We start from the raw sequence: 11,154 nt of genomic DNA on the forward strand, positions 1-11,154 counted from the left end.
AGGAAATACCCAGTATGTACCTGGCAGATACCTGGAATGCGCCGCTCCTCACCTCTGACAAGCCCCGTTGCGTTTGCCTTCCCAGCCTGGGTTCATGCCTGGCTGACGGGCGGCTGATCTGTTAAATGATAATGATTAGGATTTAATAGGCTGCAATGCTTCGCGTGTCTACCAGATGGCATAAATTCATGAATTGTAATGCAGTATATATATATATATATATACTGTGCAGTATTGCAGCCAGCGGGAATAAAATGCTTCAATCCCTGCCTAGAAAATACCTCAATGCACTCGGGCAGAAAACAGTCACAAACCTCAATACACCCGGGTATACCCGAATTCGTGGGACTAGCCGAGCTCGAATAAAGTGTGTCGCCAGTGTAATATTAGTTTTTGGCATCAATTATTTATATCGAGTCCAAAATACCTTTATACAGAATGCTGTTCCCTTTAGCCCACAAATGCTGCTTCATTAAAGCCCATGGGTGGCACTCTATGCATTCTCAAACTTTTAGGCAACATCCCTAATTTCCAAAAGTGGGATTAAATCTGTGCATATTTAAATGGTTAATTTTCTTACTCAAACTACTAAATCCCTCCCCAAATATATCCGTTTCACATAAAAGTGTGCGCTTCTCCTTACGCCTAACTGGCACGTCGTCCTTACGGGCGCCACTCCGTGTAACTCCACGCTGCCCTCCAGTGGTAAAAGAAATAAGATACATTTACTGTACTCGTCTGGCAGCTGATCCCGTATAAGGTGGGTAACTCTGTATTAGGGGTCTTGGTAGACTATATTTTATACTTATGTCGGATAGATGAGGAATTAATATTCCTAACGGGTTATTGTGAGAGGCCTTAGATCTTATCCTATATGCACGCAGCCCTCGCCTCTCTGACCTTGAACACATACTTCAATCTGATTTTTTGAGACTTGAAACTGGATTTCCTAAAACAAACTGATTTTAAACACGGACAAGACTGTAACAATGGTATTTGGGACCAGAGCTAAATTGCTAACGCTTCCAATGACAGAGCTTCAGATAAAAACCAACTCTAATACCATCCTAGCCCCTGTTACTGGTTTGAAATATCTGGGCATATAGTTCAACTCCCATTTAACATTTGGGTTGCACATTGATACCCTGACATCCAAATCCTATGCCAAACTTGGTGTACTTTATAGCAGGGGTGGGGAACCTTTTTTCTGCCAAGGGCCATTTGGATATTTATAACATCATTCGCGGGCCATACAAAATGATCAACTTAAAAATTAGCCTGCTATATTTGGTCAAACATTCAATTAACTGGAACTGCTTCTCTTTGGTGAGGCGTGTGATGTTAGCTGGTATTGATGATGTTGCAACTCGCAACTGGTTTTCCAGGTTTGGATGACTGACTGACTGACACTTGTGTGACTGACTGACTGACTGACACTTGTGTGACTGACTGACTGACTGACACTTGTGTGACTGACTGGCACTTGTGTGACTGACTGACAGACTGACTGACACTTGGGTGACTGACTGACTGACACGAGTGACTGACTGACTGACACTTGTGTGACTGACTGACTGACACTTGTGTGACTGACTGACACTTGGGTGACTGATTGACTGGCACTTGTGTGACTGACTGACACTTGTGTGACTGACTGACTGACACTTGGGTGACTGACTGACTGACTGACACTTGTGTGACTGACTGACTGACACTTGGGTGACTGACTGCCACTTGGGTGACTGACTGACACTTGTGTGACTGACTGACTGACTGACACTTGTGTGACTGACTGACTGACTGACACTTGTGTGACTGACTGACTGACTGACACTTGTGTGACTGATTGACTGACACTTGGGTGACTGACTGACACTTGGGTGACTGACTGACACTTGTGTGACTGACTGACTGACACTTGGGTGACTGACTGATTGACACTTGGGTGACTGACTGACACTTGGGTGGTGGGTGACTACTGTATGACTGATTGTGGGTTGGTGTCTGTATTCTCTCACACACACAAATCGGAGCAGGGGGGGTGGGAAATCACACACTCTCAGACCCTCTCACTCATACACACTCTCTCACTCACTTTCAGACACTCTCTAAACAAGAATGACAATCAGCTGCAAGAAGTGGCAATTTGAGATGCATGAGGGACGGTCTGACAGCTTAGCTCACACTGAGTCATTTTATGGGGCACAGATCATTGGGGGGGGTGGTGTCTGCAAAAGTTAATCATACAACATGTATTGAAGTCAAGGAGACCAATGATGCTGGGATTAGGCATCAGGCCTTGTGGTGTCCCATGGCCCTCCTGCCCTTCCCCTGTCAGGGCCCTGCATAGCTCCCTCTCCTCTTACACTGCGGCACTGCGGAGCAGGTGCTCTCCTCCGCAGCTGCTGCCCGGTGTGGGGAGGAGGAGAGACGGTAGTGAGGTGTTTCTCCCTCCGCAGACTCGTTCTTCTATCCCCCAAGCCTCTTATACCCCCTCCCCCCCATCCCCCAAGCCCCACTCCTCTTATACCCTGTCCCCCCCGGAGCGCTGCTTACCTGAGCCGCTCTGGTGATACTCAGGTCCTTCATCACCTCAGGCGGCTGCTGCCACACACAGATAGTGACACACACACACAGTAACACACACAGTGACAGTGACACACACACACACACACACAGAGACAGTGAGACACACAGAGACAGTGAGACACACACACACAGACAGTGACACACACACACACACGCAGTGACACACACACAGTGACACACAGTGACACACACACAATAAGCCCACCTCTGCAAACACACTCAAAAATAAGGCCTTTCCCCCCTTGGGGTGGGTAAGGTGTCTGGGAGGGGCTATAAGGGGGCATGTGGGTTACCTGGGGCCCGTGGATGGGCTGCTGGAGCTGCATAGGTAGCCAGTGCAGATGAGACTGGCAGGGGCGGAGCCTAAAGGGAGGGACACAGGGGCGGAGCCTAAGGAGCCCGGCATTACTGGAGGAGAGAAGGGAGGGGGGCAGTGCTGAGGGAAGGGGAGGCCCGGCATTACTGGAGGAGAGAAGGGAGGGGGGCAGTGCTGAGGGAAGGGGAGGCCCGGCATTACTGGAGGAGAGAAGGGAGAGGTGCAGTGCTGAGGGAAGGGGAGGCCCGGCATTACTGGAGGAGAGAAGGGAGGGGGGCGGTGCTGAGGGAAGGGGAGGCCCGGCATTACTGGAGGAGATAAGGGAGGGGGGCGGTGCTGAGGGAAGGGGAGGCCCGGCATTACTGGAGGAGAGAAGGGAGGGGGGCAGTGCTGAGGGAAGGGGAGGCCCGGCATTACTGGAGGAGAGAAGGGAGGGGGGCGGTGCTGAGGGAAGGGGAGGCCCGGCATTACTGGAGGAGAGAAGGGAGGGGGGCGGTGCTGAGGGAAGGGGAGGCCCGGCATTACTGGAGGAGATAAGGGAGGGGGGCAGTGCTGAGGGAAGGGGAGGCCCGGCATTACTGGAGGAGAGAAGGGAGGGGGGCGGTGCTGAGGGAAGAGGAGGCCCGGCAATACTGGAGGAGAGAAGGGAGGGGGGCAGTGCTGAGGGAAGGGGAGGCCCGGCATTACTGGAGGAGAGAAGGGAGGGGGGCAGTGCTGAGGGAAGGGGAGGCCCGGCATTACTGGAGGAGAGAAGGGAGGGGGGCAGTGCTGAGGGAAGGGGAGGCCCGGCATTACTGGAGGAGAGAAGGGAGGGGGGCAGTGCTGAGGGAAGGGGAGGCCCGGCTTGCACCCTACACTTGCTCCATGTATGAATAGGTGGGCCAAAAAACAAATCTTGGCAGAGTGACAGCACGGGCAGCCAATCAGGAGAGGGGGAGTTTTTTTTGTTTAAACCATTCTTGCAGGCTTGCTTCCCGGGGGCCGGACCAAATGATTTTCGCGGGCCGGACGTTCCCCACCCCTGCTTTATAGGAACAAATACTCCCTAAGGCCCTCATGCAGTATATAGAATAAGGGGAGTAAACCCCATGATGTTCGGTGCTCTAAAAAGTGTATATGTAGATATGGGTCAAATGCTGCACCTTGGTATACTTTGAAACTTGGTGGAAAAAAGAAAGAAAGTGATCCCACTGCAATCAATATATGAAGCGTTGAATATATAATTGAAGCAACAATTATGCAGACTTATAAACCTTAGGGGGGGGGGCCGTTGTGCAGGGGTTCGTAAGGAGACAGGATGAGAAGCTTTGTTTAGAAACTCCTCTCCTGTACTCACGTATAAGCCAACCGATGCCTGCTGCCCTTAACCCGCCTGGTGTCTTCACTGCTTGCTCCGTTGAACTCCCGGCATTACTCCACGTGTGCGGCGCCTCCGAATGACGTCATCGCCGTCGCCAGCCTGGTGAGTCCGGGAAGATTACACAGGACGCATCACGAATGCCGGCTAACCCCGTGACTGCAAGGGGAGGGGGTATCGTGGCGTCTGCTCCGTAGTGCAGGGGATCCTTAGCGCGCCCCAGCCGTGAGGGTAGAATCAGCAAAATTGAAGAAAACTTCGGCGGTCACTGCAAACGAAGGAACTCAGCCATAGATGAATTAAAATCAATATTTATTCAAATCTTGGTGCTGGACATCACAGAGATTCACCTTCTCTGACGCGTTTCATTCCGTTAGGAACTTTATCAAAGTAAAGATAAAGTTCCTAACGGAATGAAACGCTTCAATTTTGCCCTCATGCAGTAAGCAGCGATAAGACACTTATCACCAGCTTATCGCCAAAAAAGCCTACAGCGATTCAGTAAGCCCAGAGAAGCTGGCGATAAGAGCAAAAATTACAGGTTTTTTTGCCAAAAAAGAAATAAATAAATAAAAATTACAAATCGGCAGACGCGCGGTGATAAGCCACTTTTCGGCACTGATCGCCAGTTTTTCAAACACGCTCAATTCTATAAGCCCTGATCAGCTTATTGCGGCTGATCGCCACTTTAAAATTGCTGTTTCTTCTCCAAATTGTCCCACCACAAAAGTTGGCAAGAAGGTGGGGTGAAGCTGCGATGAAAATAAAATGCATGTGTCCCAGAGCTGATATCCATTAATATCAGCACCAGAGACCCCCGGCATGAATCCCATGCATAAAAAATGCATTTACAGGCAACTTCATTACCGCCAAGGCAATGAAGGGGTTATATACCCGTGCCAGGCTTATTGCGGGTAGCGGGGGTGGGTGAAGGTGGTATTTGGCCCTGGGTGGGTATTTAGGCCTTGCCAGGGGGTTGCGGGATGACTTAACCTCTTCTTTACCTTAGCAGATAATACCGCTAAGGTAATGAAGGGGTTAATCCCTCCCGCTACCCCCCCACCCGGTAGGCCTAAACACACTTCCTTGGGGCCAATACCCCATTCACCCACCCCCACTACCCACAATAAACAAAAATACACATAACAGCCTCACTATCCACTCCTAAGTCCCTAATAAACCATTACAATATTCATAAAACCATTATTTTTTTTACACACAGGATTAATACCGCAGTCCAGCAGGGGTCCCCGGTGGTCCAGATGGGTGTCCGCAGGTTCCACAGTTCACTCTGGGGGGTGCCCACCGGTGTCTGGGGGACTTCGGGTTGTCCCCGCTAGGCTCCGTGGGCCTCCAGGTGGTCCCCGCGGGTGTCCGTGGGCACCAATGGCATCCACGCGGTTGTCTGGGAGCTTTCAGGTGGTTCCCACAGGTGTCTAGGGGCCCTCGGGTGGTTCCCACAGGTGTCTAGGGGCCCTCGGGTGGTTCCCACGGGTGTCTGGGGGGCCCTCGGGTGGCTGGGGCCCCCACAGCTGTGGGGCCACCAGTTCTTCCCCGCAGGTGTCCTTCGTGGGTCCTCAGGTGGTCCCTGTGGGAGTCTGGGGGTCCTTGGGTTGTCCCCGTGGGTCCCCGCTGGCCTGCTGTACCAATCCTGTATTTAAAAAAACAAAAACATGGCCTACATTTACATCAATACAGCTCCCCCCACCCCACCAAACACATACAGTGCAGTAATGGGCAAAATAACTATTATCCAGACACGTGGTCATCTCTCCATCTTTACTATACAGACTTGCACAGACGATAGTTGCGAGCTGTGACTCCCAGACAGGCAGAAAGCTGCAGTGATACCCAGGGGGAGGGGGAGAGACCTCTGATTGCTTCCTCCTCTCCTGCAGCATCTCGCCCAGTGTATCATCCCATACAGGAGTCACAGCATGGGGGGGGGATCCCATCCTATATGGCAGAGGAAGGATAGCAGTGCCTGTCCTACCCCTCCTTGTCACATGGGATTAGGGCTATGTTATTGAGTGAAGGGTTGTATGTTTGTATTAGTAGGGACAAGCAAGGCCGGAGCCAGGTGGGTTTCTCCTGCCTCTGTCCTCCCTGTCTCCTGACCCTTCCTGTAGCCGGACATACAGAATATGGATAACAGAAGGGGAAATAAAACTAAGAGGAGCCGGCAGGAGAAGGCCGTGTCATATCTATTCTTATTAAATAGTATTCTTCCCGAGCTGCACTCAGACCTCTCTCCCACACACCCACAGGACAGCCCACTAAATAGACACAGCCCCGCCCCCTATGATGTCAGCAGGACCTCCTCTCTGTCTAGGCCTGCACAGAGCCAGGGGCCTGCCTCTATCACAGAGGCGGGGCTTGGTGAGGGGGAAAAACCCATGGTCACTACTGGCGCCTGCCCTTACCAGGGCTTACTCCAGTAGTAGAAGGATAGGGTGACCAGATTTACAAAAGTAAAAACCGGGACACATTATAAAATTTTTTTATAAAACAAATGATATCACCAACTGCGCCCTTTCTCCTTTGTCTCTACCCCGCTCTGTCCCCCCTTCTCTCACACACACCCCTTTCTCTCTCCCTCCCCCCATATTCCTCTATTCTCGTTCTCCCCACCCCTACATTCTCATTCCACACTTCCCTGTCTCTCGCCCCCCTCCCCCCACTCTCTCTCTACCCCCATTCTCTCTCTCTCTCTCCCGCCCCTCATTCGCTCTCTCTCCCCCCATTCTCTCTCCCTCCCCTCATTCTCTCTCTCTCCCCCCATTCTCTCTCCTCCCCTCTCTCTCACCCCTCTCTCCTCCCCTCTCTCTCTCTTCCCCCCACATTCTCTCGCTCTCTCCCCCCCTCTCCTTTCTCTCTCCTCTCCTCTCCCCTCCCTCTCTCCCTCTCATTCTGTGTCTCTCCTCCATTTTCTGTCTCTCTCTCTCTCCCCCCCATTCTCTGTGTCTCTCTCTCTACCCCATTCTCTGTGCCTTTCCCCCCCTCATTCTCTCTCTCTCTCCCCCCATTCTCTCTCCCTCCCCTCATTCTCTCTCTCTCCCCCCCATTCTCTCTCTCTCCCCCCATTCTCTCTCCTCCCCTCTCTCACCCCTCTCTCCTCCCCTCTCTCTCTCTTCTCCTCTCTCTCTTCCCCCCACATTCTCTCGCTCTCTCCCCCCTCTCCTTTCTCTCTCCTCCCCTCTCCCCTCCCTCTCTCCCTCTCATTCTCTCTCTCTCCCCCCCATTTTCTGTCTCTCTCCCCCCCATTCTCTGTGTCTCTCTCTCTACCCCATTCTCTGTGCCTTTCCCCCCCCCCCATTCTCTGTCTCTCTCTCCCCTCCCATTCTCTGTCTGTCTATCTCTCCCCTCCATTCTCTGTGTCTTCCCCCATTCTCTGTGTCTCCCCCCCATTCTCTCGCTTTCTTCTCCCTCTCCCCCATTCTCTCCCTCCCTCTCCTCTCCCCATTCTCTCCCTCCCTCTCCTCTCCCCCATTCTCTGTCTCTCCTCCATTTTCTGTCTCTCTCCCCCCCATTCTCTGTCTCTCTCCTCCCCCCATTCTCTGTCTGTCTCTCTCTCTCTCCCCCATTCTCTGTCTGTCTCTCTCTCTCTCCCCCCCCATTCTCTGTCTGTCTCTCTCTCTCTCCCCCCATTCTCTGTCTCTCTCTCTCCCCCCATTCTCTGTCTCTCTCCCTCCCCCATTCTCTGTCTCTCTCTCTCCCCTCCATCTGTCTCTCTCCCCCATTCTCTGTGTCTTCTCCAATTCTGTGAAACCCCCCATTCTCTCTCTCCTCCCCCATTCTCTCTCTCTCTCCTCCCCCCATGTTCTCTTCCATTCTGTCCCCCCTCCCTTCCCCCCATTCCATCTCTCTCTCCCATTCTCTCTCCCCCATTCTCTCTCCCCCATTCTCTCTCTCCCCCCCCCATTCTCTCTCTCTTCCCCCCATTCTCTCTCCCCCCCATTCTCTCTCTTCACCCCCTCTCCCCCCCATTCTCAGCTCTCTCTCCCCCCCCCCATTCTCGTCTCTCTCTCCCCCCCCCATTCTCGGCTCTCTGTCCCCCCATTCTCTCTCTCTCCTCCCCATTCTCTCTTCTACCCTCCATGCTCTCCCCCCCCATTCTGTCTCTCTCCTCCACCCCCTATTCTTGTCTCTCTCTCCCCTCCATTCTCTGTCTGTCTCTCTCTCCCCCATTCTTTGTCTCTCTCTCCCTATTCTCTGTCTCTCTCTCTCTCCCCTCCTTTCTCTGTCTCTCCTCCATTCTCTGTCTCTCTCCCCCCATTCTTTGTGTCTCTCTCTCCCCCCCCCACTCTGTGCCCCTCTTCCATGCTGTGCCCCTCTCCCGATGCTGTGCTTCTCTCCCCACACTGTCTCTCCCCATCCTGTGCCTGTGCCTCTCTCTGTCTCTCTCCATGCTGTGCTTGTGCCACTCTCTCTGTCTCTCTCTCTCTCTGCCTCTCCCCATGCTCTGCCTCTCTCTCCCCCGCCCCCCCCCCCCCATTGTGTGAGTGTGTTTGTGTCCCCCATTCTGGACCATACCTGCATGGGTGGGGGAAGCCATATTGAGCCCTGGCAGCAGACACCGGAAGTTCTCACTGACACTTCCGGGTCTCACTGCTAGGCTCCGCAGTTTAGTCCCGGCCCTGCTCTCCTCCATGCATTGTCTGCTCTCTGCTGCCCCCCTGCTCTGATGGTCAAAAGCGGAACAACCACAAAAACCGGAACATTTTACAGCATGCAGGGCAGCGGGCAGAGACTAAAAAACCGGGACAGAGGTTAAAAAAACGGGACAGGGGTTAAAAAAACGGGACTGTCCCAGCTAAACCGGACACCTGGTCACCCTATAGAAGGATAAGTAGCCCGTTCTGCTTACAGGGGGCTACATACAAATAACAGATCATGGGAATAAGTGCTTCAGACAAAAAGTTACATTTCGGAAGAGTCCCTGCTCCGAAGAGCTTACAATCTAATTGTTAGAAGAATGTACAGAGACAGTAGGAGGGCGTTCTGGTAGTGCGTCTGCAGGGGGCCGAGCTTCATGTATCGTGTGTATAGTATTAGCCACGGGGCTACTCATATGCTTCTTTAAGCCGGTGCGCCTTAAGGTGGCTCTTAAAGGTCATCCCAGAGTGTGGGGCAGTCAGTGAGAAAGGTTAAGGCGGGAGAGGGCTTTACATACAAAGGGGGTACAACGCAAGAGTCGGGAATGGTGCATAGGAAGAAAATAGGGCTGAGATGTGAGGAGGGGCAGAGGAGTGTAAAGCTTTAAAAGTGAGGAGGGGAATTGAGTGTGAGATGCGGGATGTGACAGGAAGCCAGGAGAGGGGTTTCAGGAGGGGAGACGCTGAGACAGATTTAAGAAAGAGTGCAGGGGCGCGTTTGGAGCCTGACAGGGATAGTCGGGTTTGTCTGAAGCTCCCTAAGATATACATTTGACTGAGTAATACCAGCCCAAATTCGGACAAAATAATAAATAATTACACTGGCGACACACTTTATTCGAGCTCGGCTAGTCCCACGAATTCGGGTATACCCGGGTGTATTGAGGTTTGTGACTGTTTTCTGCCCGAGTGCATTGAGGTATTTTCCAGGCAGGGATTGAAGCATTTTATTCCCGCTGGCTGCAATACTGCACAGTATATATATATATATATACTGCATTACAATTCATGAATTTATGCCATCTGGTAGACACGCGAAGCATTGCAGCCTATTAAATCCTAATCATTATCATTTAACAGATCAGCCGCCCGTCAGCCAGGCATGAACCCAGGCTGGGAAGGCAAACACAACGGGGCTTGTCAGAGGTGAGGAGCGGCGCATTCCAGGTATCTGCCAGGTACATACCGGGTATTTGCTCGGATAAAGTGTGTCGGTGCAGTATTTGCTCGGGCCTCCTCCCACCGGGTGATCCCACCCCGTGTCCAGTGACCCCACACAATGTCCCTTTAAATGATATGGATGTGTGTGTGACTGCGCAGCCACTAGTCCCGTGTGAGTACTCTGTTGGTGCACTTGTTGTTACTGGTTACCTGCCGAGCGCTCCAGTGCTCGGGCCTGCAATGGCTTCACAAAGGATCAGACGAGCTCCCACATGACATCCAGGATCCACCCGCGTGGTGATCCGTCAGGGGCGATCCCACCCTGAAGATAGTCCAGCTCTCTTTAATGGCGGAGACTTGAACCCAAGTCTCTCCGCAGGAAACGCAGCGTCCGCTGTGTCCCCAACTATCAAACAGCTAATGGGGCAGGGTCCCTAACCTAGGGCCTGTCCCTATAGCACTCAGCTACTGGTGACTCAGGGCTATCTGGGGCCTGGGGGGATGCTGGCCTAGTCCTCCTTCCCTTAGCTGCTCCGGTCACCAACTGTCACCAACTGCCAGCCCGCGAAATGTATCAATCTCCCTGCAGGGACATGCTGCCGCCCTATTGGCTCCTTTGGGTCCTGTGACTCTGTCCCTGTGCACCCTGGGGGCTGACTGCCCTGTGAGTACCCGAAGGGGCTCTGAGCCCTGACAGGGGACCTGGCTACACTTGCGATCGCGGGCTATTCGTGCCCCCCTGCCGGACCACCCTTGGGTTGGGTCTGGGGACGAGGAGGCAAACACCACGGGAGCAGAATAAAAGTGAGTGTCGAAAAAGGCAGTGACATTGCGGGACCACCGAGCTCCCAGTACCTCCTAACACACGCGGCCGATCCTACAAAATGGCCGCTGGGCACCAATAAAGAAGATAAGAGCTAGCGGCTATAGGCGGAGCGGTCTACGGCTATCTGCGCCACCGGGGCTTTCAAAGAGCTAGCGGCTATAGGCGGAGCGGTCTACGGCTATCTGCGCCACCGGGGCTTTCAGACTTGCCTCCCATCTAAGGGCTGGGACTGTCGGCGGGGGGGGTTTGA

At 53.0% G+C, this 11,154-nt stretch overlaps 1 long non-coding RNA gene across 1 annotated transcript; it reads right to left on the reverse strand.

Annotated features, from left to right (window-relative positions):
- Positions 1–4,557: 4,557 nt before the first annotated feature.
- On the reverse strand, positions 4,558–11,028 carry LOC142481289 (uncharacterized). Its single transcript, XR_012795717.1, has 2 exons — positions 10,289–11,028; positions 4,558–5,913 (listed from the first exon to the last, which is right to left on the reverse strand). It is a non-coding gene; the product is annotated as an uncharacterized LOC142481289 (long non-coding RNA).
- Between the last annotated feature and the right edge of the window lie 126 nt (positions 11,029–11,154).

This window comes from Ascaphus truei, unplaced genomic scaffold (genome assembly GCF_040206685.1).
Source record: "Ascaphus truei isolate aAscTru1 unplaced genomic scaffold, aAscTru1.hap1 HAP1_SCAFFOLD_2487, whole genome shotgun sequence".
In the NCBI taxonomy this organism is placed as follows: domain Eukaryota; kingdom Metazoa; phylum Chordata; class Amphibia; order Anura; family Ascaphidae; genus Ascaphus; species Ascaphus truei.